The following is a 27,118-nucleotide window of genomic DNA, read 5'->3' as shown; positions in this document are numbered from 1 at the left end:
CCTGAAAAAAGCGATACACAGCACACAGTGACTCAGTCACATACCATATCTGTGTGCACTGCTCAGGCTCAGGCCAGTGTGCTGCATCATCTATTATCTATATATAATATTATATATATCTGTCTGACTGCTCAGCTCACACAGCTTATAATTGTGGGGGAGACTGGGGAGCACTACTGCAGTGCCAGTTATAGGTTATAGCAGGAGCCAGGAGTACATAATATATTATATAGTGAGTGACCACCAGACACACAGTGCAGTTTATTTAATATATCCGTTCTCTGCCTGAAAAAAGCGATACACACAGTGACTCAGTCAATCACATACCATATCTGTGTGCACTGCTCAGGCTCAGGCCAGTGTGCTGCATCATCTATATATATTATATATCTGTCTGACTGCTCAGCTCACACAGCTTATAATTGTGGGGGAGACTGGGGAGCACTACTGCAGTGCCAGTTATAGGTTATAGCAGGAGCCAGGAGTACATAATATTATATTAAAATTAAACAGTGCACACTTTTGCTGCAGGAGTGCCACTGCCAGTGTGACTAGTGACCAGTGACCTGACCACCAGTATATAATATTAGTAGTATACTATCTCTTTATCAACCAGTCTATATTAGCAGCAGACACAGTACAGTGCGGTAGTTCACGGCTGTGGCTACCTCTGTGTCGGCACTCGGCAGCCCGTCCATAATTGTATATACCACCTAACCGTGGTTTTTTTTTCTTTCTTTATACATACATACTAGTTACGAGTATACTATCTCTTTATCAACCAGTCTATATATTAGCAGCAGACACAGTACAGTGCGGTAGTTCACGGCTGTGGCTACCTCTGTGTCGGCACTCGGCAGCCCGTCCATAATTGTATATACCACCTAACCGTGGTTTTTTTTTCTTTCTTTATACATACATACTAGTTACGAGTATACTATCTCTTTATCAACCAGTCTATATATTAGCAGCAGACACAGTACAGTGCGGTAGTTCACGGCTGTGGCTACCTCTGTGTCGGCACTCGGCAGCCCGTCCATAATTGTATATACCACCTAACCGTGGTTTTTTTTTCTTTCTTTATACATACATACTAGTTACGAGTATACTATCTCTTTATCAACCAGTCTATATTAGCAGCAGACACAGTACAGTGCGGTAGTTCACGGCTGTGGCTACCTCTGTGTCGGCACTCGGCAGCCCGTCCATAATTGTATATACCACCTAACCGTGGTTTTTTTTTCTTTCTTTATACATACATACTAGTTATGAGTATACTATCTCTTTATCAACCAGTCTATATATTAGCAGCAGACACAGTACAGTGCGGTAGTTCACGGCTGTGGCTACCTCTGTGTCGGCACTCGGCAGCCCGTCCATAATTGTATATACCACCTAACCGTGGTTTTTTTTTCTTTCTTTATACATACATACTAGTTACGAGTATACTATCTCTTTATCAACCAGTCTATATATTAGCAGCAGACACAGTACAGTGCGGTAGTTCACGGCTGTGGCTACCTCTGTGTCGGCACTCGGCAGCCCGTCCATAATTGTATATACCACCTAACCGTGGTTTTTTTTTCTTTCTTTATACATACATACTAGTTACGAGTATACTATCTCTTTATCAACCAGTCTATATATTAGCAGCAGACACAGTACAGTGCGGTAGTTCACGGCTGTGGCTACCTCTGTGTCGGCACTCGGCAGCCCGTCCATAATTGTATATACCACCTAACCGTGTTTTTTTTTTCTTTCTTTATACATACATACTAGTTACGAGTATACTATCTCTTTATCAACCAGTCTATATATTAGCAGCAGACACAGTACAGTGCGGTAGTTCACGGCTGTGGCTACCTCTGTGTCGGCACTCGGCAGCCCGTCCATAATTGTATACTAGTATCCAATCCATCCATCTCCATTGTTTACCTGAGGTGCCTTTTAGTTGTGCCTATTAAAATATGGAGAACAAAAATGTTGAGGTTCCAAAATTAGGGAAAGATCAAGATCCACTTCCACCTCGTGCTGAAGCTGCTGCCACTAGTCATGGCCGAGACGATGAAATGCCAGCAACGTCGTCTGCCAAGGCCGATGCCCAATGTCATAGTACAGAGCATGTCAAATCCAAAACACCAAATATCAGTAAAAAGCCTCTTTTTTTCTTTGCGTCATGTGCTGTTTGGGGAGGGTTTTTTGGAAGGGCCATCCTGCGTGACACTGCAGTGCCACTCCTAGATGGGCCCGGTGTTTGTGTCGGCCACTAGGGTCGCTAATCTTACTCACACAGCTACCTCATTGTGCCTCTTTTTTTCTTTGCGTCATGTGCTGTTTGGGGAGGGTTTTTTGGAAGGGACATCCTGCGTGACACTGCAGTGCCACTCCTAGATGGGCCCGGTGTTTGTGTCGGCCACTAGGGTCGCTTATCTTACTCACACAGCGACCTCGGTGCAAATTTTAGGACTAAAAATAATATTGTGAGGTGTGAGGTATTCAGAATAGACTGAAAATGAGTGGAAATTATGGTTTTTGAGGTTAATAATACTTTGGGATCAAAATGACCCCCAAATTCTATGATTTAAGCTGTTTTTTAGTGTTTTTTGAAAAAAACACCCGAATCCAAAACACACCCGAATCCGACAAAAAAAATTCGGTGAGGTTTTGCCAAAACGCGTTCGAACCCAAAACACGGCCGCGGAACCGAACCCAAAACCAAAACACAAAACCCGAAAAATTTCAGGCGCTCATCTCTAGCTCACATGCGTGTAAGTGGGAGCTGTGAAAAATGAAAATAAGGCATTTGCCACAAAATATGTAAATAAAAATGCAATTAAAAAATGGAAAAAAAGAAACCCACAAGATTTTCACAAAACAAGTCTCCAGACTCCGTGGAGGGGAAAATATCCAATCTTGATCTTGTGTTGTAAACCAGTTTATTTGCATCCCAGCATTAAATCCGAGATTATCGTAATCCCTGAAAATGAAGAAGGCGGTACAAATTCGGAGGCTTTGGCCCCTAGTTTTTTAGTTTGCTCAGTAATGTGGTAATTATATATTTGCTTGGTTAAAGTAATTTCTTTAATAATGTTAATAAATAGGCCCCTATATCTCACCATGTCTGTCTCTCTTTCTCTCTCTCCCTCCCCATGTCTCTTTCTCTCCCTCCCTATGTCTCTCTCTCTCTCTCTTTCTTCCTTCCTCCCTCCCTCCCCATGTCTCTCTCTTTCTCTTTGTCTCTTCCTATGTCTCTCTCTCTTTGGCCCTCATTCCGAGTTGTTCGCTCGCTAGCTGCTTTTAGAAGCATTGCACACGCTAAGCCGCCGCCCTCTGGGAGTGTATTTTAGCTTAGCAGAATTGCGAACGAAAGACTCGCAAAATTGCGAATAGAAATTTCTTAGCAGTTTCTGAGTAGCTCGACACTTACTCTGCCACTGCGATCAGTTCAGTCAGTTTCGTTCCTGGTTTGACGTCAAAAACACACCCAGCGTTCGCCCAGGCACTCCCCCGTTTCTCCAGCCACTCCCGCGTTTTTCCCAGAAACGGCAGCGTTTTTTCACACACACCCATAAAACGGCAAGTTTCCGCCCAGAAACACCCACTTCCTGTCAATCACACTCCGATCACCAGAACGAAGAAAAATCCTCGTAATGCCGTGAGTAAAATACCAAACTTTTGAGTAAAATAACTAAGCGCATGCGCTCTGCGAACCATGCGCATGCGCAGTAAGCGACTAATCGCAATATAGAGAAAATCGTCAATGAGCGAACAACTCGGAATGAGGGCCTTTGTCCCCTGCACTGACTCTGTGTACTCTCTCTCCCAAGCTGTGCTCATTAGCAGTATATACTTGCTCTGGTGTCCTCCATGGAGTAATGACCCCCAAAATATCAATAAACTTGATAAACCGCAAAAAGTTGCTGTTTATTTCAATAAACAGCACCTTTTTGCACTTCATCAAGTCTCTAAGTGCCACCATATTACTATATATATATATATATATATATATATATATATTTATATATATATATATATATATATATATATACACATATATATCACATATCTGGAACCACCCTAAAAATCCTGCATTTTCCCATGCATTGATAGGACTAGAGGGGGGAGAGAGACACTTAAGGGGGGAGGGGGGTCAAGACACTGGGAGAAAAAGAAAGGGGGGAAAAGAGATACACTAAGACATGGGGGGAGACACTGGGAAACTTAAAATCTGATGATGTGCTGAGAGACAACACAGGGGATAGGTGATGGTGTGCTGAGTGACGACACGGGGGTAGGTGATGGTGTGCTGAGTCATGACACAGGGGATAGGTGATGGTGTGACTGAGAGACGCGGGGGGGAGATGGTGTGGCTGAGAGAGGCAGGGGGCAGGATGTGAGTCTGGTGGAATCGCTGACCTTGTTAATATTCCTACACAACCAGGCATCTTTTGGATGATATGATCTCCTACATGAATAGTGAATACCGACCGAAGATGCCGTCTGCCTTAGAGGATACAGTTCTACAGAGGTTCCACATTGTGAGAAACCATCATACAGGTAAGGTGCATGTGCAATTGAAAAGAATGTTTCCATTGTAACTAGAGATGAGCGGGTTCGGTTTCTCTGAAACCGAACCCGCACGAACTTCATGTTTTTTTCACGGGTCCGAGCAGACTCGGATCCTCCCGCCTTGCTCGGTTAACCCGAGCGCGCCCGAACGTCATCATGACGCTGTCGGATTCTCGCGAGACTCGGATTCTATATAAGGAGCCGCGCGTCGCCGCCATTTTCACACGTGCATTGAGATTGATAGGGAGAGGACGTGGCTGGCGTCCTCTCCATTAGAAATTAGATTAGAAGAGAGAGAGAGATTGTGCAGAGTCAGACAGAGTTTACCACAGTGACCAGTGCAGTTGTTGTTAGTTAACTTTTATTTATTTTAATATAATATATCCGTTCTCTGCTATATCCGTTCTCTGCCTGAAAAAAAACGATACACAGCAGCAGCCAGTCACACAGTGTGACTCAGTCTGTGTGCACTCAGCTCAGCCCAGTGTGCTGCACATCAATGTATAAAAGGCAAAGCTTATAATAATTGTGGGGGAGACTGGGGAGCACTGCAGGTTGTTATAGCAGGAGCCCCCAGGAGTACATAATATTATATTAATTTAAAATTAAACAGTGCACACTTTTGCTGCAGGAGTGCCACTGCCAGTGTGACTAGTGGTGACCAGTGCCTGACCACCAGTATAGTAGTATATTGTTGTATGTATTGTATACTATCTCTTTATCAACCAGTCTATATTAGCAGCAGACACAGTACAGTGCGGTAGTTCACGGCTGTGGCTACCTCTGTGTCGGCAGTCGGAACTCGGCAGGCAGTCCGTCCATCCATAATTGTATTACAATATATACCACCTAACCGTGGTATTTTTTTTTCTTTCTTTATACCGTCGTCATAGTGTCATACTTGTTACGAGTATACTACTATCTCTTTATCAACCAGTGTACAGTGCGGTAGTTCACGGCTGTGGCTACCTCTGTGTCGGCAGTCGGCAGGCAGTCCGTCCATCCATAATTGTATTATTATTATAATATATACCACCTAACCGTGGTTTTTTTTTCATTCTTTATACCGTCATAGTGTCATACTAGTTGTTACGAGTATACTACTATCTCTTTATCAACCAGTGTACAGTGCGGTAGTTCACGGCTGTGGCTACCTCTGTGTCGGCAGTCGGCAGGCAGTCCGTCCATCCATAATTGTATTATTATTATAATATATACCACCTAACCGTGGTTTTTTTTTCATTCTTTATACCGTCATCATAGTGTCATACTAGTTGTTACGAGTATACTACTATCTCTTTATCAACCAGTGTACAGTGCGGTAGTTCACGGCTGTGGCTACCTCTGTGTCGGCAGTCGGCAGGCAGTCCGTCCATCCATAATTGTATTATTATTATAATATATACCACCTAACCGTGGTTTTTTTTTCATTCTTTATACCGTCGTCATAGTGTCATACTAGTTGTTACGAGTATACTACTATCTCTTTATCAACCAGTGTACAGTGCGGTAGTTCACGGCTGTGGCTACCTCTGTGTCGGCAGTCGGCAGGCAGTCCGTCCATCCATAATTGTATTATTATTATAATATATACCACCTAACCGTGGTTTTTTTTTCATTCTTTATACCGTCGTCATAGTGTCATACTAGTTGTTACGAGTATACTACTATCTCTTTATCAACCAGTGTACAGTGCGGTAGTTCACGGCTGTGGCTACCTCTGTGTCGGAACTCGGCAGGCAGTCCGTCCATCCATAATTGTATTATATACCACCTAACCGTGGTTTTTTTTATACCACCTAACCGTGGCAGTCCGTCCATAATTGTATACTAGTATCCAATCCATCCATCTCCATTGTTTACCTGAGGTGCCTTTTAGTTCTGCCTATAAAATATGGAGAACAAAAAAGTTGAGGTTCCAAAATTAGGGAAAGATCAAGATCCACTTCCACCTCGTGCTGAAGCTGCTGCCACTAGTCATGGCCGAGACGATGAAATGCCAGCAACGTCGTCTGCCAAGGCCGATGCCCAATGTCATAGTACAGAGCATGTCAAATCCAAAACACCAAATATCAGAAAAAAAAGGACTCCAAAACCTAAAATAAAATTGTCGGAGGAGAAGCGTAAACTTGCCAATATGCCATTTACCACACGGAGTGGCAAGGAACGGCTGAGGCCCTGGCCTATGTTCATGGCTAGTGGTTCAGCTTCACATGAGGATGGAAGCACTCAGCCTCTCGCTAGAAAAATGAAAAGACTCAAGCTGGCAAAAGCAGCACAGCAAAGAACTGTGCATTCTTCGAAATCCCAAATCCGAATTCCGAGCCCACCCGCTGGCGGTGATGCAGGGCAGTCTGGAGCGACTGCTGATGCTGACATCTGGTCCGGACTGAAGGACCTGACAACCATTACGGACATGTCGTCTACTGTCACTGCATATGATTCTCTCACCATTGATAGAATGGTGGAGGATTATATGAGTGACCGCATCCAAGTAGGCACGTCACACAGTCCGTACTTATACTGGCAGGAAAAAGAGGCAATTTGGAGGCCCTTGCACAAACTGGCTTTATTCTACCTAAGTTGCCCTCCCACAAGTGTGTACTCCGAAAGAGTGTTTAGTGCCGCCGCTCACCTTGTCAGCAATCGGCGTACGAGGTTACATCCAGAAAATGTGGAGAAGATGATGTTCATTAAAATGAATTATAATCAATTCCTCCGCGGAGACATTGACCAGCAGCAATTGCCTCCACAAAGTACACAGGGAGCTGACATGGTGGATTCCAGTGGGGACGAATTGATAATCTGTGAGGAGGGGGATGTACACGGTGATATATCGGAGGATGATGATGAGGTGGACATCTTGCCTCTGTAGAGCCAGTTTGTGCAAGGAGAGATTAATTGCTTCTTTTTTGGTGGGGGTCCAAACCAACCCGTCATTTCAGTCACAGTCGTGTGGCAGACCCTGTCACTGAAATGATGGGTTGGTTAAAGTGTGCATGTCCTGTTTTGTTTATACAACATAAGGGTGGGTGGGAAGGGCCCAAGGACAATTCCATCTTGCACCTCTTTTTTCTTTTATTTTTCTTTGCGTCATGTGCTGTTTGGGGAGGGTTTTTTGGAAGGGACATCCTGCGTGACACTGCAGTGCCACTCCTAGATGGGCCCGGTGTTTGTGTCGGCCACTAGGGTCGCTTATCTTTCTCACACAGTCAGCTACCTCATTGCGCCTCTTTTTTTCTTTGCGTCATGTGCTGTTTGGGGAGGGTTTTTTGGAAGGGACATCCTGCGTGACACTGCAGTGCCACTCCTAGATGGGCCCGGTGTTTGTGTCGGCCACTAGGGTCGCTTATCTTTCTCACACAGTCAGCTACCTCATTGCGCCTCTTTTTTTCTTTGCGTCATGTGCTGTTTGGGGAGGGTTTTTTGGAAGGGACATCCTGCGTGACACTGCAGTGCCACTCCTAGATGGGCCAGGTGTTTGTGTCGGCCACTAGGGTCGCTAATCTTACTCACACAGCTACCTCATTGCGCCTCTTTTTTTCTTTGCGTCATGTGCTGTTTGGGGAGGGTTTTTTGGAAGGGACATCCTGCGTGACACTGCAGTGCCACTCCTAGATGGGCCCGGTGTTTGTGTCGGCCACTAGGATCGCTTATCTTTCTCACACAGTCAGCTACCTCATTGCGCCTCTTTTTTTCTTTGCGTCATGTGCTGTTTGGGGAGGGTTTTTTGGAAGGGACATCCTGCGTGACACTGCAGTGCCACTCCTAGATGGGCCCGGTGTTTGTGTCGGCCACTAGGGTCGCTAATCTTACTCACACAGCAACCTCATTGCGCCTCTTTTTTTCTTTGCGTCATGTGCTGTTTGGGGAGGGTTTTTTGGAAGGGACATCCTGCGTGACACTGCAGTGCCACTCCTAGATGGGCCCGGTGTTTGTGTCGGCCACTAGGGTCGCTAATCTTACTCACACAGCTACCTCATTGCGCCTCTTTTTTTCTTTGCGTCATGTGCTGTTTGGGGAGGGTTTTTTGGAAGGGACATCCTGCGTGACACTGCAGTGCCACTCCTAGATGGGCCCGGTGTTTGTGTCGGCCACGAGGGTCGCTGAGCTTAGTCATCCAGCGACCTCGGTGCAAATTTTAGGACTAAAAATAATATTGTGAGGTGTAAGGTGTTCAGAATAGACTGAAAATGAGTGTTAATTATGGTTATTGAGGTTATTAATACTATGGGATCAAAATGAACCCCAAATTCAATGTTTTAAGATGTTTTTTAGGGTTTTTTGAAAAAACCACCCGAATCCAAAACACACCCGAATCCGACAAAAAAAATTCGGTGAGGTTTTTCCAAAACGCGGTCGAACCCAAAACACGGCCGCGGAACCGAACCCAAAACCAAAACACAAAACCCGAAAAATTTCAGGCGCTCATCTCTAATTGTAACGTGTCATGTCGGCATGCCCCATTTTCAGTGGCCATGCCCCTTCTGGTGCATGACCATGTCCCCTCTGGTGCATGACCACACCCATTTTCTTCCACGCGCACCTAAGGCGTGCACGCATAGTTTATGAATCCTTGGGGAGGGGGGGGGGGGGGCGCCATTTATAATCTTGCCCTAGGGTCCTAAAACCCTTGTTACGTCTCTGCCTTTAGCTGAAATTATGTTTTTATTAAACTGTGCATGTCCTGTTTAAAAGACTGCAATTTGATTGTTTAAAAGGGAAAACAACATCTATTTTTGTTAAATGTACAGTAATTTAATTTATATGAATTTAATTTAATTTTAATGTAAATGTATTGGATTTTATTTATTTTATTAAAATGTTAAAGAAACTTTTATTAATAACTGTGAAGATGATTGCACACTCTTGCGTATGAGACACTTGTGTACAAAGAGGATAAAGCAGGCAGAGATCCGCATAGGCTCGAAGCCACATAAGCACCCGGAATTTTTATGACATTTGGCTAAGGTAGGCAGGGCTAGCCTTAGTGATAGACAGTTGGGGTCAGGTGATGCAGGGTACCTATCAGGTGTAGGTAGGAGGAGTATATACAGGGGTATATAGGCCTGGGTGTAGGCAGCCATCTTCCTCTTAGCAGTTTCTTCGGATGCAGTAAGGAGTGTCATTTGCATTACATTGATTTCTTTGTATTCCCTGTCACGTTCTCTTTCCCTTCACCTGCATTAATTGTGCTGTGCCCTCACTGTTTCCCCCCTTTGCACAATCCCCGTCCGTGAAGATCAGCGCCCCCCTCCCCGGCGCCTTGTGGAGGCTGCCCGCCCGCTCACGGCGGCTGGTTACCGCCAGCCACGGGTGGTTCCCCCTCCCGCTGTTTCCGCCGCAGGAGAGCGGTTGCTGCTCTCCCCGGGCGGTGGTGTCTCCCCGGCAGCGGGGTAGTAGTGCCGCGCGTGACGGGTCTCCGGCCTCCCTGGTCTTTCCGTCCTCCCTCCTCGCGGCTGCATCGAGTGGGTCACGTGACCCGCTGAAGGGGTACAGTGACGCGGTAATGCGGGGCTCTCCCCAGGCAGTTCCCCGGCGGGTGCCTGTCTGGTGGAGGGTTAGTCTCACGGGCAGCAATTTCGGGCGCACATGGGGGTGGGGTCGGTACCTCTTTTCCCCCCGCCGTTCCCCTGGTTCCCGCTTCTGTGGTGAGCGTGGGGGCGGCGGCAGCGGGGATGGACGGGCAGGTAGCTGGGATCCATCCGGGTGCGCTCCCGGTGTCGAGATCCTGCTGCCACCGGGCGGTGGCCTGTGGCACGGCGATGTGACGCCATCTGCTGGCCGGCTAATGATACAGCAGATGGGGTCAGTCCACAATGCCAGGGCCGCTTCGTTACCGGCAACGGGCGGTGGGTCTCAGGCTTCCCACGGGTATCCTGCCGGCTGCGTCGGTGTCGGTGGCCGGGCCGGGTGCGCTACAATTCCCGGGCATGACCTCCCTAAACGCCCTTATTTGCCGCCGGCGTTTGCGCATCCGCAGGGCTCAGTACCCTCTTGGCCCGTCCCGACGGGTCTGGGGTTAGGCCCCTTTCCAGGGGTCTTACGCAGACGCATTATTGGTCAGGGATGTTTCCACTGGCGCCGTTCGCTTTGCACCCAGGTTTTGCCGCCCTGGCCATCGGGCCTCCCTCATTTGGGCGGCCGTGGGCCCGGGGCGCGCGGAATCGTTGGCCGCGCCTGCCCCCAACTTTTTTTCCCCAGCCCCCCCATCTTTCTGTTTCCCCCCCTCCATTTGCCTTCTGGTCCCCTTCCGGCGGCTGCCGCTTTTGTACCTCCGCTCCCCCCTGTTGTCTCCCCGTCAGGTGTCGATGTGTTAAGGGGGGTCTCTCCCCCGGGAGGATCGTCTGGAGCCAGGGCTGTAGCAGCGTACAGTGCAACGCAGATAGGATTGGCAGCACAGAGCGAGCAGGTGCGAACAGGCAAAGCTGGGGGGATCTCGGGTCCCTGAAGACGGGCTGCCCGGCCCCGCCGCCACGTCCGAAGAGGTGGGAGGTCCTGCTCGAACTGGTGAGATATTTAATCCTTCTTCTTCTTCTATAGCTCTTCTTCCAGCTCTTCTTTTGATGATGTTTTCCGGGTCCCCTAGGCGCCTGCGTAAATTAGCCAGGCTCATTGCGCATCGCATACTCACGAAAGATAGGAAGGTGAAGGGCAAGGGTTCGACGTTCGCGTCGGACCCTCCGCGTTTTTTACGGAAAGGGTGCACTGCGCAAACACTGCGGTTACCAGGGGTTTGCGTAAGCGGATGAGGGAGAGAATTAGGTAGGGTAAATATGTAGACATGTTTCACCCTTACGGATGACATGCGGAGGGCTTTCGATAAGGCTAGGAAAGCCGGGGGCATTGGTGAAAATGCATTTCGCAATTTTCATCAGTGGCTCCGAGGGTTTTTTAGTATTTACGGCGTGCTACGCCGAGACGAGGCGGGTATCATAATACGGTCAAATATTTATCCCTGGTGCACGAGATGTGCTTGACCTCCAAGGGTTGCGCGGGGCGGGATTGCGACGAGAAATTCCATCGCAACCAGGATGGTAACCCTGCGCTGCCCTTGGGTTTCGGGGACGTTGAAGTGTGGCTGGTGGTCACGCAACATAATAGGCCCCTCCCAGAGTCCCAAGGCGGTAAAGCGGGTTTGGGTGTTCGGCCGAGCCCGACTCTAGGGAACAAAAGGAAATGCTTCGCTTTCAATGTTGGCAAGTGTTCCCGGGTTTTCGAACTGCCGTTTTCGCCACTCCTGCAAGGTGGGCAGCGGGGGACACCCGGCCAAGCATTGCAATTCCACTCCCGGGTCCCGGCCCTCGGAGGCTGCCGGGGTGCTTGGAGGTGGAAAGTAAGGCGTTTTTCCCCCATTAACATCCCGGAATGGACCAAGTGGTTGGGTGCTTACCCCGACCTCACTTCCGGGCTGTTTTTGTAGGACGGTGTCCGTCACGGTTTCAGGCTCCCCATTCCAGATTCAGTCCTCGTGGTCTCCAGGCGCAATTTGAAGTCCGCGCGCGATTTCCCTTCAGTGGTCTCTCGTCGGCAGAATCTTGCAGGGTGCGGTACCAATCCTATGACGAAGCCCTTCGGGTGGTCAAACCGGCGGGCCTCGGCGCCCTCCTGGCCAAGCTGGACATTGAGTCTGCTTTCCGCCTGCTGCCCATTCACCCCGATTCCCTTCGTTTCCTCAGTTGTCGGTTAGGGGGGGGGGGGGATTCTATGTTGACCGGTGCTTGCTGATGGGTTATTCTGTTTCTTGTGCCTATTTTGAGAAGTTCAGTTCTTTTTTGCGTTGGTGCGTGGTGTCTGCCTCCGGTCACCCGGGGGTTGCCCACAAATTGGACGATTTTCTCTTTGTGGGTCCGAGGGACAGTCCGGTTTGCGGGGATGTCCTGGGTTTGGCAGCGTTTGTTCGGCCGGCTGGGGGTGCCCGTGGCCCCGGGTAAGACCGAGGTGCCCACGGTTTGCCTCAGTTATTTGGGCATTGAAATCGATGCGGAGGCCGGTTGCTGCCGGCTTCCCGCCGATAGGGTGCACAAATTGCGGGGCCTTATAGAGCAATGCCTTTTTTAGCCGTAGGGTCAGGTTACAACGAGTGCAGTCATTACTGGGGTCTTTCAACTTTGCGTGCAGGATCATACCCATGGGGCGCGTGTTCTGCCGTAGACTTGAGAGGTCTATGGCAGGGGTTCGCAAGCCTCACCATACGGTGTATATTTCACGCAAAATTAGGGAAGATTTGCAAATCGGGTCCACATTTTTGGTTTCCTTTAACCGGGAGGTGTTAGGGCCAGCGGAGCGCTGTTCCAACGCCGCTTTGCAGCTGTTTAATGATGCTGCCGGCGATACGGGATTTGGGGCTTTTTTCAGGAGGGAGTGGGGCGCCGCCCCTTGGCCGTTGTCATGGGTTTCCAGCGGTTCACAAAGAACTTGGTTCTTTTGGAATTATTCCCGTTGATGGTGGCTGTGGAGTTGTGGTCACCCAGATTGTCGGATCGGAGTATTATGTTCTGCTGCAGCAATCTGGGTGGCGTACACGCTGTTAATAACCAAAGTTCGTCCTATCCGCAAGCTTTGCGCCTGTTGCGTTTGTTAGTGCTAAAATACCTGAGGCATAATATGCATTTAGCGGCTGCGCATGTCCCAGGGGTTGGCAATAGAATCGCTGATGCGCTGTCCCGTTTGGAGTTTGGTAAGTTTCAGGAGCTGGTTACGGAGGCGGCAGAGGGGGGTTTACCGGTTCTGCCCTTCCTGTGGAAGCTCGTTGACTAGGAGTTACGGTGGCCTGTTGCCTCGTTTCGCTGGTGGCCGATGTGGCCTGGTGGCGGCAGTCCTGAACGCTGTCCGCGGTGAGTGGGTTCTGCCTATGCGGGTAGGACGCCGGCTGGGGTCGCGGAAGCCCGGTTTCAGTTGGCAGGTTTTGCGACCTGGCTGTTGGGAAGTTCAGATGTTAAGTTGTGATTTGTTGCGCAGGTTGCGCGAACCCAAAAACGCATTTTTACCCGTCGGTTCTTGAACGGCCAGCGTTCAGGAATGGAGGGTGTGAAGTGAATTTTTACATTTTCCTCCGAGGGGGCCGAATTACAATTGGCTTTTCACTCACGGTTCACGGGAGGTTTTTTGAGTTTTCTCCTTCACTTGGGTTCTTTATTATGCATATTTTCGTTATGTTGCTGACGGTAGGAATTTTCCTTTACAGCGGCTTGGGAGGCATCCTATGGCGGGGCGAACGGTTGAAGTCTTTGCGGACAAGGTAGTCAGATGGTTGGGTTAGAGGTTTTTTAGTCGGCTGTTTCGCCACGACCGAAGGTGGGGGAGGCCTGGCTGGATTTTATTCACATCGGGGGGAATGATATGGGTCGAGTCAGAGGCATCGACCTCATTCTGAGTGTCAAGGCGGACTTGGTTGCTTTTCTGATATAGTGCCCCGTTTCCAATGGCGGTGTGCTATTCGTTTTTCTGCAATTGGAAAAGATAGGAAGAAAGTTAATTCTACAGTGTCAGTGTATGTGCAGGTTATAGGGGGTTGGTTGTTAAGCACCCGTTTTTAGTTCTTCGCAAGGTGCAGTTTTATAGGGAGGTCGGGGTGCACCTTTCCCCCACGGGTATTGGTGTGTTCTTAGAAAATATCTTTCAAGTTTTGTTGGGTTGAGTTTTTTCCTTTGGTTTGGTTGGATGGCGGTCTGCAGGTTTTGCTGTCGAAAATCCTTGTTGTGGCGGAAAGTCGCTACCAGCCAGCGGTCAAAAGTTACATAAGTGGTCACTGTGGGGCACCCCCTTTTGATAGAACAGCGAGTGTGCCCTCCCCTTGCGGGTGGACTACGGATGTTCCCGTGCGGGTTTGTCCAAGGCTCTGCTAGAGTAAGGGGGGTGAGTCCTGCGCAGTGCGGGTTATGTTTAAGGAGGAGGTTGTGAGTCCCCTCCTAGTTTTATTGGTTTATTATAGTTGACTGGTGCTGGTGAGTTGGTAGCGCCTTTTCTCGCCATCCTCCAATATTTAGCTTAAATGACAGGTCATCGAACAATAAATACCAGTTTGACCTTTTAAATCTAGCAGTTGGTGTCCGTGTGGTTATTTCATAGTGATAAGCTAGCTAAGTGTTAATGTTAAGTGCGTCATAATAAAGGCATGGGTGACTTATACAATTTATTGTTACTACCAGTTATTTATACAGCGCACACATATGCTGCTGTGCTTTACAAAGAATATTTGGCCATTCACATTAGTTCCTGCCCCAGTGGAGGTAACAACTTACATGTTTTACTATTATAATAAAGCACATCTCAATGCTAACGCTACACTAGCCTTATGTCATTGTGGGGCATAAGAATACATACTGCATCCAGGCTTGGACTGGCCCACAGGGGTACAGGGAAAGCGACCGGTGGGCCCCACTGCCTGGGGGCAGACCACCTGCTCTAAGGATCAGGTTCCAGACTGTGCACTTGAATTATACACAGAGCCGGCCATATGCATAGGCAAACTAGGCAATTGCCTAGGGCATTTGATATGCCTAGGGGCATCAGCAGCTTCTGCTGATTAAAATGATATGCAGCATGATTATATTCTGTGTGTAGCATTTCATATGGAGATACAGCCACAGTCTCACACAGTATATAGGCATGCTGCATATCAGTTTAATCAGCAAAAGCTGCTTGTGCATCCTAGCCACATAGCAATGAAAATAAGATGCATTTTCATAAAAAAAAAGGTGCCCGACGTTAGCATTGATGCAAGATTTGTGAGGACACATCTGTATCCAAGCAGAGGCAGAGGTCACAGTGTTAGTGGAAGTGTGAGTGCTGTGTACATGTGAGTGGGTTGGTTGTGCAGTAGTGTTCAGAATATGTGTAAGGAGCATTATGTGTGTCATGTAAAAATGCATTAATAATGTGCAACATATGTGTAAAGGGGCACTATGTGTGTCATTATGTGTATAAGGGCATTAATAATGTGCGGCATATGTGTAACAGGGTACTACTGTATGTGTGTCATTATGCTTATAGGGGCACTAATAATGTGCAGCAAATGTGTAGGGGACACTATGTGTGTCATTATGTGTATAAGGGCATTAATAATGTGCGGCATATGTGTAAGGGACATTATGTGTAAAAGGGCATTAATAAAGGTTGTCATAATGTGTAAGGTGCATTATGTTTATAAGGACATTAATGTGTCTCATATGTGTAAGGGACATTACTGTGTGGAATTGTGTATAAATGCATTACTAATGTGTGGCATTATGTGTATAAGGTGCTCTACTATGTGGCTTTACGTATAGAAAGGGCACTACTGTGTCGTCTAATGTGAATAAAGAGCAATAGGGTGTGGTGTAATGTGAATAAGGAGCTATTCAGTGTGATGTAATGTGAATAAGGGGCTCTACTGTGAGGAGTAATGTTTATAAGTTAAAGTGATACTACTGTGGGATGCAATATGAATTATGGACACTATCGCATGATAAAATGTGAATAAAGTTGCAGTACTGTGTGGCGTAATTGGAATTGGGGTTACTATTGTGTGGCCATGCCTTTTGCCAGCAAAAACACACCCCTTTTTGGGCTGTGCGCCAAATGTGCGAACTGTTCCTATTTAAAATATAGGGGGTACAAACACCAATATAGGGACTGCTATGGGTGAGGGGTGATGGTGCTGGGAAAGAGGTGCAAGGTCAGAGGCGGAACCAACGGTGGTGCTAGGGGGCACCAGCCAAAATCTTGCCAAGGGCGTCATATTGGTTAGGGCTGGCTCTGATTATACATAATACATGTGTTACCTTATACTGGACTATGGTGTATTTTCTACAGTGAATTTCTGTTATTAATCTGTTATTAATCTGGTACATTATCATGCATGCAGCAGCTGAATCTGCTGTATATATTTATGAAGAGGACCAGATGTTGCACTCTCTAATGGTTACTCAAACCAATGATGTGGCAGGCCACACCCCTAAACATGGGCCCCTACCACTGCATTCCACCGGTGGGCCCTAAATGCCCCAGTCCGACACTGCTTGCATCTTATAATTTGTATACCAAAAAAGAAGAGGAAAAACCAGTAAGCCTTATATTAGTAAATAATTTCTTGGTATCGAGTATCCACTATAAAAATGTTTTCTATTGTTTTGTCATTTTTGTATTTATGTGTGTATGTTTTTGTCCCAGTCCTGGTTGGTGGCAACAGCTTTTAATGGTAATTAATAAAAGTTAGATTTTATGCAATATTTTTCAATGAGTGCCCCCCAAAAAACGAGAGTCTTTTCCTCTTCTTTTTTGGTATACTAGTGTTCACTCTCAGGGGTGCACCTCCACATGAGTTACTGCTATAGTATCCTTCAATGAAGGATTAAATTCTAAACTACTGTGGTTTTTTCCAATTCATTCAGTGTCATATCATATTTCACCACCTGTGCTCAAGTTTCCCATATCCCCTTTCTCCCTCTACATAAAAATCTTATAATTTGTCCAATTGAAAGTATTGACCTACAGTACATACGCTTTATACATGCACCTTTATCAGCAAATGAATCCACTGCTAAATTAAACCTATGCATGTATGTCATATTCATAACATCAACATTATTAAATGTCAACATTATTAAAGTGTCTACAGGCAACATGTCAACATTCTCAGACGGTCAACATGTGAAATTATATATCTCCTATATAATAGCCCAGATCTGTCACTCCGTGACTGTGTGGATAATGCTGGGCATGGCTAGGAGCTCTCATTGGGTTAGCAGCAGGTTTAACACACCCAGTTCACAGCTGATTGTTTGAGAAACACCCTCCCACACAGGTTACATCTAATGGGAGACTCTGCCCTTTGGCTGCTGTGTGTTCCCAGAGCAGGATTAACAATGGGGCTAATCAGGGACGTCTTTTCATATGGGCTCAATGGGCTCTTGCCCAAGGGCCCCAAGAGTAAAAGGGCCCTAGGATGATAGCTGAGGGTCGCCTCTTTCCAGGGGTACTGGATTTTTGAAAATCGGCCCTAGGGAACCGGAGAAATCCGACTTCAAAGCAGTGGTCCCCGTCAAAGCTTGTTAATCGCTCTTCGCTGCCAGATATCTGAGGTTCTGTATGACTTAGAGTATTTCTGAGGGTATTCTCCAAAAGCTGGGACTCCTCCCTTTTGGTGGACACTGGCAGCTTATCTCTACTATGCCCAGATCCAGAGATATCAGTCTTGAAGTAGCTGGTCCCTGCTCCAGCTCCACATGTCTGATATGCAGTTTTATATTTTTGTTGGTGGATTGCTCTGGCTCCTGAACTCTGTTCCCCGAGTCCCCAGTACCTCCTGAAAGGTGTCCTCAGTACCTCCCGAAAGGTAGGACTCTAGTTTTTATCCCATTTAAAGCTAAGAAATCTATTTTTAGGAACTTCAGATATCTGCAGTCAAGCAAGCCACCCTCCCACCGGAAAAATAAGCCCACTCCACTATCCACCTTTACCCTACGTATTAAGCACCCCCTACCACCCTGGAAGTCATGTACCAGGGCCCCTTCATTCATCCAAATGCAGTAAAGGAGTAATTAGCAGAAATTACTGCTCCAGGTCCTACATGCTGGGCAGAAGATAGAACACCCCCTACCAACTGTGGCACATCAAAGCTGCCGCTGATAGCACCCCCCACCCCTACCACTGAAGGATGGGTAGGGGGCCCAGTGCATTGCTGTGCCCAGGGGCCTACATTGCTCATAAGACGGCCCTGGGGCTAATGGAGCTGCAGTTCCAGGCCCACACCCCAAAATAGGCCGACTGCATCTGCAGCAACATACCCTTCAACAGTTTACACATAAAAATCGGTACAAATTTGAAAAGGGGACGTGGCCACGGGTAAAGTGGCGTGGCCACGCCCCATTTCCTATACCTTCAATGGAAGTTTGGAGAGCCAAAAATCGGTACAGACCATAAAAAAAAGGTACTGTACCTGCCAAAAAAGTATAGTTGGAGGGTGTGCCACTGCATCTGCAGCAAGTCTCTGTGCTGTAGATAGGGGAAAAAAATCCTTTTACTGCAGCATCCTATGGCCCTCATTCCGAGTTGATCGCTCGCTAGCTACTTTTAGCAGCCATGCAAACACATACTCGCCACCCACGGGGGAGTGTATTTTCGCTTTGCAAGAGTGCGAACGCCTGTGTAGCCGAGCGGTACAAAAACATTTTGTGCAGAACAAGACCAGCCCTGTAGTTACTTATTCTGTGTGATGATTGCTGCGATGAAGGTCCCGGAATTGACGTCAGATACCCGCCCTGCAAACGTCTGGCCATGCCTGCATTTTTCCAAACACTCCCAGAAAACGGTCAGTTGACACCCATGTACGCCCTCGTCCAGTCAATCTCCTTGCATTCGGCTGTGCAAATGGAATCGTCGCTAGAAGCAGTACATGCGTAGTTTTGCAGTTTTTATAAATGATCGTTACACAGCGAACAACGGCAGCTAGTGATCAACTCGGAATGAGGGCCAATGTCCTGCTGCCAGTCCACCTGCCCCCTCCGGCATCAACAATCCCCACTCTCTAGCCGCGGCGCAGATGGAATAAAAGCTGCTGCGGCCACCGACATAGATTTGTATGAAGCTGTGCAGCAGAAGGCTTTCATAGCCCTCCCTGCGCCGCATACTCTCTGAGTCTCGGAGTCTCCTCTGTGTGTAATGTCACAGAAGTACCTCCCCACCACAGCCGCGCCCAGATCCCCAGAGGTCCTGACTCCGCAACACAGCACCTAGGCTGCCAGCCTGGAAGCCCCGAAATGGCTAATGTAACATATAGAGTGGGTTATTTCGCGGAGGGTAATGTCTGAACACTGAATCATTGTTAAAGGTGACAGTGCTGTGCTGTGCAGTGGGTGTGCAGTGTCACTGATACTGCACAGCACTCTCACCTTTTACATTGATTCAGCGAGTCAGTCAGTTCTGCCAGCCAGTCACTATTGTTAGCGCCGGTGTCCAAACGCGCCAAATTACAAGGAAGTAGATGCACTAAATAAGCGACAGCACCCAGCAGCCCTTAGCTCCACTCGCAGAACCTTTGGGCCCCATCCGCGGAGCCCCTACACTCCCACCTCCACCACCCACAGCACCCCCGTACCTGCCCCTCCCACCGCACCACAGCACCCGCCCCTCCACCACACAAGGCACCCCCACACCAGCGGTGGCTCTGGACCCCTCCACCACCTGTAGCACCACCTCACCAGACCCTACCCCACCAGCGGCACTCCCGCAACCACCCCTCCCCCACCCGCGGCATCCCCGGACCCCCTACCCCATCCGTGCACATCCAATTGCATAAAATTTTACTCCATAAAGTGCATGAAGCATTTTAACAGCAAATGCTCAGGTTGCAGTATAGCAGCATACATTAAATGTAGAGATGAGCGGGTTCAGTTCCCTGAGAACCGAACCCCCCCAAACTTCACTACCCAAGCCCGGATCCGAGTCAGGCTCGGGTTTTCACACCTGACTCGGAAACCAGAACGAGGCAAAACATCATCATCCAGCTGTCGGATTCTCGCGGGCTTTGGATTCCATACAAGGAGCCGCGTGTTGCCGCCATTTTCACTCCGGCATTGGAGTGTGTAGAGAGAGGACGTGTCTCCATCCTCAGTGTCCTGCATCAGTTCAGTGGTAGTGTCTTGTGCTGCATCAGTCCAGTCACAGTGGTGGTGTCCTCTGCTGCCATATGTCCAGTGATGCTGTACAAACCCAGTCCAGTGGTGCTGTGTTGTGCTGCATCAGTCCAGTGGTGGTGTCTTGTGCTGCATCAGTCCTGTCACAGTGGTGGTGTTCTCTGCTCCCATATGTCCAGTGCTGCTGTACAAGTGCAGTCCATTGCAGTGGTGCTGTGTTGTCCTGCATCAGTACAGTGATAGTGTCTTGTGCTGCATCAGTCCAGTCACAGTGGTGGTGTCCTCTGCTGCCATATTCCAGTGCTGCTGTATAAGTCCAGTCCATTGCAGTGGTTCTGTGTTATCCTGCATCATTCCAGTGGTGGTATCCCTGTGCTGCTGTATATGTCCTGTGATACTGCCATATATGTCCAGTGATACTGCCGTATATGTCCAGCGGTACTGCCGTATAAATCCAGTGATACTGCCGTATATGTCCAGTGGGACTGACATATAATTCCAGTGGTACTGGCGTATAAATCCAGTCCAGTGATACTGCCGTATACAGGGCCGGTGCAAGGTTTGTTGGCACCCTAGGCAAAACTTCTGCCTACTGCCCCTTACCCTACCCACCCTTCAGGTGAAAGGCATGCTGCTGCTCTCCCCCACCCCCAGTCTGTTGCATGGCTGCTCTCTTCTACCCATCTCCCCAGTCTGTGTGGGTGTCTGGTGCCCCCCTCCCTTTAAATGTCTACTGTTCTATCCCCTCCACCATCTGTGTGCATGCCTGCTGCTCATCACCCACCCCCCACCCCCTCCCCCAGACTGCTGCTCACCCCCCTTTCAAATGCAGAGAGTGCATTGTGCACCCACCTTACCTGCAGGCTGAGTTGGGACTAAGTAGTCTGTGAAACAGCCTCATGTCAGCCCTGGCCAGGACTCCAGGAGATGTCAGAGTTACTGCCTGTGCTGGGTGGAGGCGGAGCTGGAAGCTGCAATATGAGAACTTGGCAGTTGCAGCTACTGTAAGATAAGAGTGCTGGGGGGATTGCGGCAGCTGTAAGAGGTAGAACAATGCTACCTTTTTCAGGTAGCTGTAGCAGGCTGCCCCCTCAGGTCTTGGTGCCCCTAGGCAACTGCCTAAAGCTGCCTAGTGGAAGCTCCGGCCCTGACCGTAAATGTCCAGTGCTACTGCCGTATAATTCCAGTGATACTGGCGTATAATTCCAGTTGTACTGGCGTATAATTCCAGCGGTACTGGCGTGTAATTCCATTGGTACTGCCGTATAATTCCAGTGGTACTGACGTATAATTCCAGTGATATTGCAGTATACTTCCAGTGGTACTGGCATATAATTCCAGCAGTACTGGCATATAAATCCAGTCCAGTGATACTGCCATATATGTCCAGTGGTACTGCCGTATAAATCCAGTGGTACTGGCATACAAATCCAGAAAATAAAGTGATAAATTACAGCGGTACTGGCGTGTAATTCCATTGGTACTGCCGTATAATTCCAGTGGTACTGACGTATAATTCCAGTGATATTGCAGTATACTTCCAGTGGTACTGGCATATAATTCCAGCAGTACTGGCATACAAATCCAGTCCAGTGATACTGCCGTATATATCCAGTGGTACTGCCATATAATTCCAGTGATACTGCTGTATAATTCCAGAGGTACTGGCGTATAAGTCCAGTGGTACTGGCGTATAAATACAGTCCAGTGATACTGCCGTATATATTCCAGTCGTACTGCCATATAATTCCAGTGATACTGCCGTATATGTCCACTGGTACTGCCGTATATGTCCAGCGGTTCTGGCGTATAAATCCAAACCAGTGATACTGCCATATATGTCCAGTGGTACTGCCGTATAAATCCAGTGGTACTGGCATACAAATCCAGTCCAGTGATACTGCCGTATATATCCAGTGGTACTGCCATATAATTCCAGTGATACTGCTGTATAATTCCAGAGGTACTGGCGTATAAGTCCAGTGGTGCTGGCGTATAAATCCAGTCCAGTGATACTGCCGTATATATTCCAGTCGTACTGCCATATAATTCCAGTGATACTGCTGTATATGTCCACTGGTACTGCCGTATATGTCCAGCGGTTCTGGCATATAAATCCAAACCAGTGATACTGCCATATATGTCCAGTGATACTGCCATATATGTCCAGCGGTACTGCCATATAAATCCAGCAATACTGCCGTATATGTCCAGTGATACTGCCACATATGTCCACTGGTACTGCTGTATAAATCCAGTGGTAGTGGCGTATAAATCCAGTCCAGTGATACTGCCGTACATGTCCAGTGGTACTGCCATATATTTCCAGTGATACTGCTGTATAATTCCAGTGGTACTGGCGTATAAATCAAGTCCAGTGGTACTGCCGTATAAATCCATTGGTACTGCCGTATAATTCCAGTGATATTGCCGTATAATTCCAGTGATACTTCCATATAATTCCATTGGTACTGGTGTATAAAACCAGTGATACTGCCATATAAATCCAGTCCAGTGGTACTGCCGTATCAGTCCAGTGGTACTGCCGTATAATTCCAATGATACTGCTATATAATTCCACTGATACTGCCGTATAATTCCAGTGGTAGTATCTTGTGCTGCATCAGTCCAGTAACAGTGGTGGTGTCCTCTGCTGCCATATGTCCAGGGATGCTGTATAAGTCCAGTCCAGTGGTGCTGTGTTGTGCTGCATCAGTCCAGTGGTGATGTCTTGTGCTGCATCAGTCCAGTCACTGTGGTGGTGTCCTCTGCTGCCATATGTCCAGTGCTGCTGTATAAATCCAGTCCAGTGGTTCTGTGTTGTGCAGCATCTGTTCAGTGGTGGTGTATTGTGCTCCATCAGTACAGTCACAGTGGTGGTGTCCTCTGCTGCCATATATCCAGTGCTGCTGTATAAGTCCAGTCCATTGCAGTGGTGCTGTGTTATCCTGCATCAGTACAGTGGTGGTGTCCCTGTGCTGCTGTATATGTCCAGTGATACTGCCGTATATGTCCAGTGATACTGCCGTATATGTCCAGCGGTACTGCCATATAATTCCAGTAATACTGCTGTATAATTCCAGTGGTACTGGCGTATAAATCCAGTGGTACTGGTGTATAAATCCAGTCCAGTGATACTGCCCTATATATTCCAGTGGTAATGCCATATAATTCCAGTGATACTGCCGTATATGTCCAGCGGTACTGCCATATAATTCCAGTAATACTGCTGTATAATTCCAGTGGTACTGGCGTATAAATCCAGTGGTACTGGCGTATAAATCCAGTCCAGTGATACTGCCCTATATATTCCAGTGGTAATGCCATATAATTCCAGTGATACTGCCGTATATGTCCAGTGGTACTGCCGTATATGTCCAGCTGTAATGCCGTGTAAATCCAGCGATACTGCCATATATGCCCAGTTATACTGCCACATATGTCCACTGGTACTGCCGTATAAATCCAGTGGTACTGCTGTATAATTCCAGAGGTACTGGCGTATAAGTCCAGTGGTACTGGCGTATAAATACAGTCCAGTGATACTGTCGTATATATTCCAGTCGTACTGCCATATAATTCCAGTGATACTGCCGTATATGTCCACTGGTACTGCCGTATATGTCCAGCGGTTCTGGCGTATAAATCCAAACCAGTGATACTGCCATATATGTCCAGTGGTACTGCCGTATAAATCCAGTGGTACTGGCATACAAATCCAGTCCAGTGATACAGCCGTATATATCCAGTGGTACTGCCATATAATTCCAGTGATACTGCTGTATAATTCCAGAGGTACTGGCGTATAAGTCCAGTGGTGCTGGCGTATAAATCCAGTCCAATGATACTGCCGTATATATTCCAGTCGTACTGCCATATAATTCCAGTGATACTGCCGTATATGTCCACTGGTACTGCCGTATATGTCCAGCGGTTCTGGCATATAAATCCAAACCAGTGATACTGCCATATATGTCCAGTGATACTGCCATATATGTCCAGCGGTACTGCCATATAAATCCAGCAATACTGCCGTATATGTCCAGTGATACTGCCACATATGTCCACTGGTACTGCCGTATAAATCCAGTGGTAGTGGCGTATAAATCCAGTCCAGTGATACTGCCGTACATGTCCAGTGGTACTGCCATATATTTCCAGTGATACTGCTGTATAATTCCAGTGGTACTGGCGTATAAATCCAGTCCAGTGGTACTGCCGTATAAATCCATTGGTACTGCCGTATAATTCCAGTGATATTGCCGTATAATTCCAGTGATACTTCCATATAATTCCATTGGTACTGGTGTATAAAACCAGTGATACTGCCATATAAATCCAGTCCAGTGGTACTGTCGTATCAGTCCAGTGGTACTGCCGTATAATTCCAATGATACTGCTATATAATTCCACTGATACTGCCGTATAATTCCAGTGGTAGTATCTTGTGCTGCATCAGTCCAGTAACAGTGGTGGTGTCCTCTGCTGCCATATGTCCAGGGATGCTGTATAAGTCCAGTCCAGTGGTGCTGTGTTGTGCTGCATCAGTCCAGTGGTGATGTCTTGTGCTGCATCAGTCCAGTCACTGTGGTGGTGTCCTCTGCTGCCATATGTCCAGTGCTGCTGTATAAATCCAGTCCAGTGGTTCTGTGTTGTGCAGCATCTGTTCAGTGGTGGTGTATTGTGCCCCATCACTCAGTACAGTCACAGTGGTGGTGTCCTCTGCTGCCATATATCCAGTGCTGCTGTATAAGTCCAGTCCATTGCAGTGGTGCTGTGTTATCCTGCATCAGTACAGTGGTGGTGTCCCTGTGCTGCTGTATATGTCCAGTGATACTGCCGTATATGTCCAGCGGTACTGCCATATAATTCCAGTAATACTGCTGTATAATTCCAGTGGTACTGGCGTATAAATCCAGTGGTACTGGCATATAAATCCAGTCCAGTGATACTGCCCTATATATTCCAGTGGTAATGCCATATAATTCCAGTGATACTGCCGTATATGTCCAGCGGTACTGCCATATAATTCCAGTAATACTGCTGTATAATTCCAGTGGTACTGGCGTATAAATCCAGTGGTACTGGCGTATAAATCCAGTCCAGTGATACTGCCCTATATATTCCAGTGGTAATGCCATATAATTCCAGTGATACTGCCGTATATGTCCAGTGGTACTGCCGTATATGTCCAGCTGTAATGCCGTGTAAATCCAGCGATACTGCCATATATGCCCAGTTATACTGCCACATATGTCCACTGGTACTGCCGTATAAATCCAGTGGTACTGCTGTATAATTCCAGAGGTACTGGCGTATAAGTCCAGTGGTACTGGCGTATAAATACAGTCCAGTGATACTGTCGTATATATTCCAGTCGTACTGCCATATAATTCCAGTGATACTGCCGTATATGTCCACTGGTACTGCCGTATATGTCCAGCGGTTCTGGCGTATAAATCCAAACCAGTGATACTGCCATATATGTCCAGTGGTACTGCCGTATAAATCCAGTGGTACTGGCATACAAATCCAGTCCAGTGATACAGCCGTATATATCCAGTGGTACTGCCATATAATTCCAGTGATACTGCTGTATAATTCCAGAGGTACTGGCGTATAAGTCCAGTGGTGCTGGCGTATAAATCCAGTCCAGTGATACTGCCGTATATATTCCAGTCGTACTGCCATATAATTCCAGTGATACTGCCGTATATGTCCACTGGTACTGCCGTATATGTCCAGCGGTTCTGGCATATAAATCCAAACCAGTGATACTGCCATATATGTCCAGTGATACTGCCATATATGTCCAGCGGTACTGCCATATAAATCCAGCAATACTGCCGTATATGTCCAGTGATACTGCCACATATGTCCACTGGTACTGCCGTATAAATCCAGTGGTAGTGGCGTATAAATCCAGTCCAGTGATACTGCCGTACATGTCCAGTGGTACTGCCATATATTTCCAGTGATACTGCTGTATAATTCCAGTGGTACTGGCGTATAAATCCAGTCCAGTGGTACTGCCGTATAAATCCATTGGTACTGCCGTATAATTCCAGTGATATTGCCGTATAATTCCAGTGATACTTCCATATAATTCCATTGGTACTGGTGTATAAAACCAGTGATACTGCCATATAAATCCAGTCCAGTGGTACTGTCGTATCAGTCCAGTGGTACTGCCGTATAATTCCAATGATACTGCTATATAATTCCACTGATACTGCCGTATAATTCCAGTGGTAGTATCTTGTGCTGCATCAGTCCAGTAACAGTGGTGGTGTCCTCTGCTGCCATATGTCCAGGGATGCTGTATAAGTCCAGTCCAGTGGTGCTGTGTTGTGCTGCATCAGTCCAGTGGTGATGTCTTGTGCTGCATCAGTCCAGTCACTGTGGTGGTGTCCTCTGCTGCCATATGTCCAGTGCTGCTGTATAAATCCAGTCCAGTGGTTCTGTGTTGTGCAGCATCTGTTCAGTGGTGGTGTATTGTGCCCCATCACTCAGTACAGTCACAGTGGTGGTGTCCTCTGCTGCCATATATCCAGTGCTGCTGTATAAGTCCAGTCCATTGCAGTGGTGCTGTGTTATCCTGCATCAGTACAGTGGTGGTGTCCCTGTGCTGCTGTATATGTCCAGTGATACTGCCGTATATATCCAGTGATACTGCCGTATATGTCCAGCGGTACTGCCATATAATTCCAGTAATACTGCTGTATAATTCCAGTGGTACTGGCGTATAAATCCAGTGGTACTGGCGTATAAATCCAGTCCAGTGATACTGCCCTATATATTCCAGTGGTAATGCCATATAATTCCAGTGATACTGCCGTATATGTCCAGTGGTACTGCCGTATATGTCCAGCTGTAATGCCGTGTAAATCCAGCGATACTGCCATATATGCCCAGTTATACTGCCACATATG

The 27,118-nt window shown here is 47.5% G+C and overlaps 1 long non-coding RNA gene across 2 annotated transcripts in view; it reads left to right on the top strand.

Moving 5' to 3' along the window:
- The window catches only part of LOC134929331 (uncharacterized), a 195,377-nt gene that overhangs the window by 72,263 nt on the left and 95,996 nt on the right, over positions 1 to 27,118 (top strand). Inside the window, exon 2 of one of the 2 annotated variants that reach the window (XR_010178480.1) lies at positions 4,442 to 4,557. The exons of the other annotated variant lie outside the window; for it this stretch is intronic. This is a non-coding gene — a long non-coding RNA (uncharacterized LOC134929331). The remainder of the gene's footprint in view (positions 1 to 4,441; positions 4,558 to 27,118) is intronic. 2 annotated transcript variants of the gene reach the window in all.

The sequence above is a fragment of the Pseudophryne corroboree genome, chromosome 5 (assembly GCF_028390025.1).
Source record: "Pseudophryne corroboree isolate aPseCor3 chromosome 5, aPseCor3.hap2, whole genome shotgun sequence".
In the NCBI taxonomy this organism is placed as follows: Eukaryota; Metazoa; Chordata; class Amphibia; order Anura; family Myobatrachidae; genus Pseudophryne; species Pseudophryne corroboree.
The sequence above is the reverse complement of the archived record's forward strand: the minus strand, read 5'-3'. Positions and strand labels throughout refer to the sequence as shown.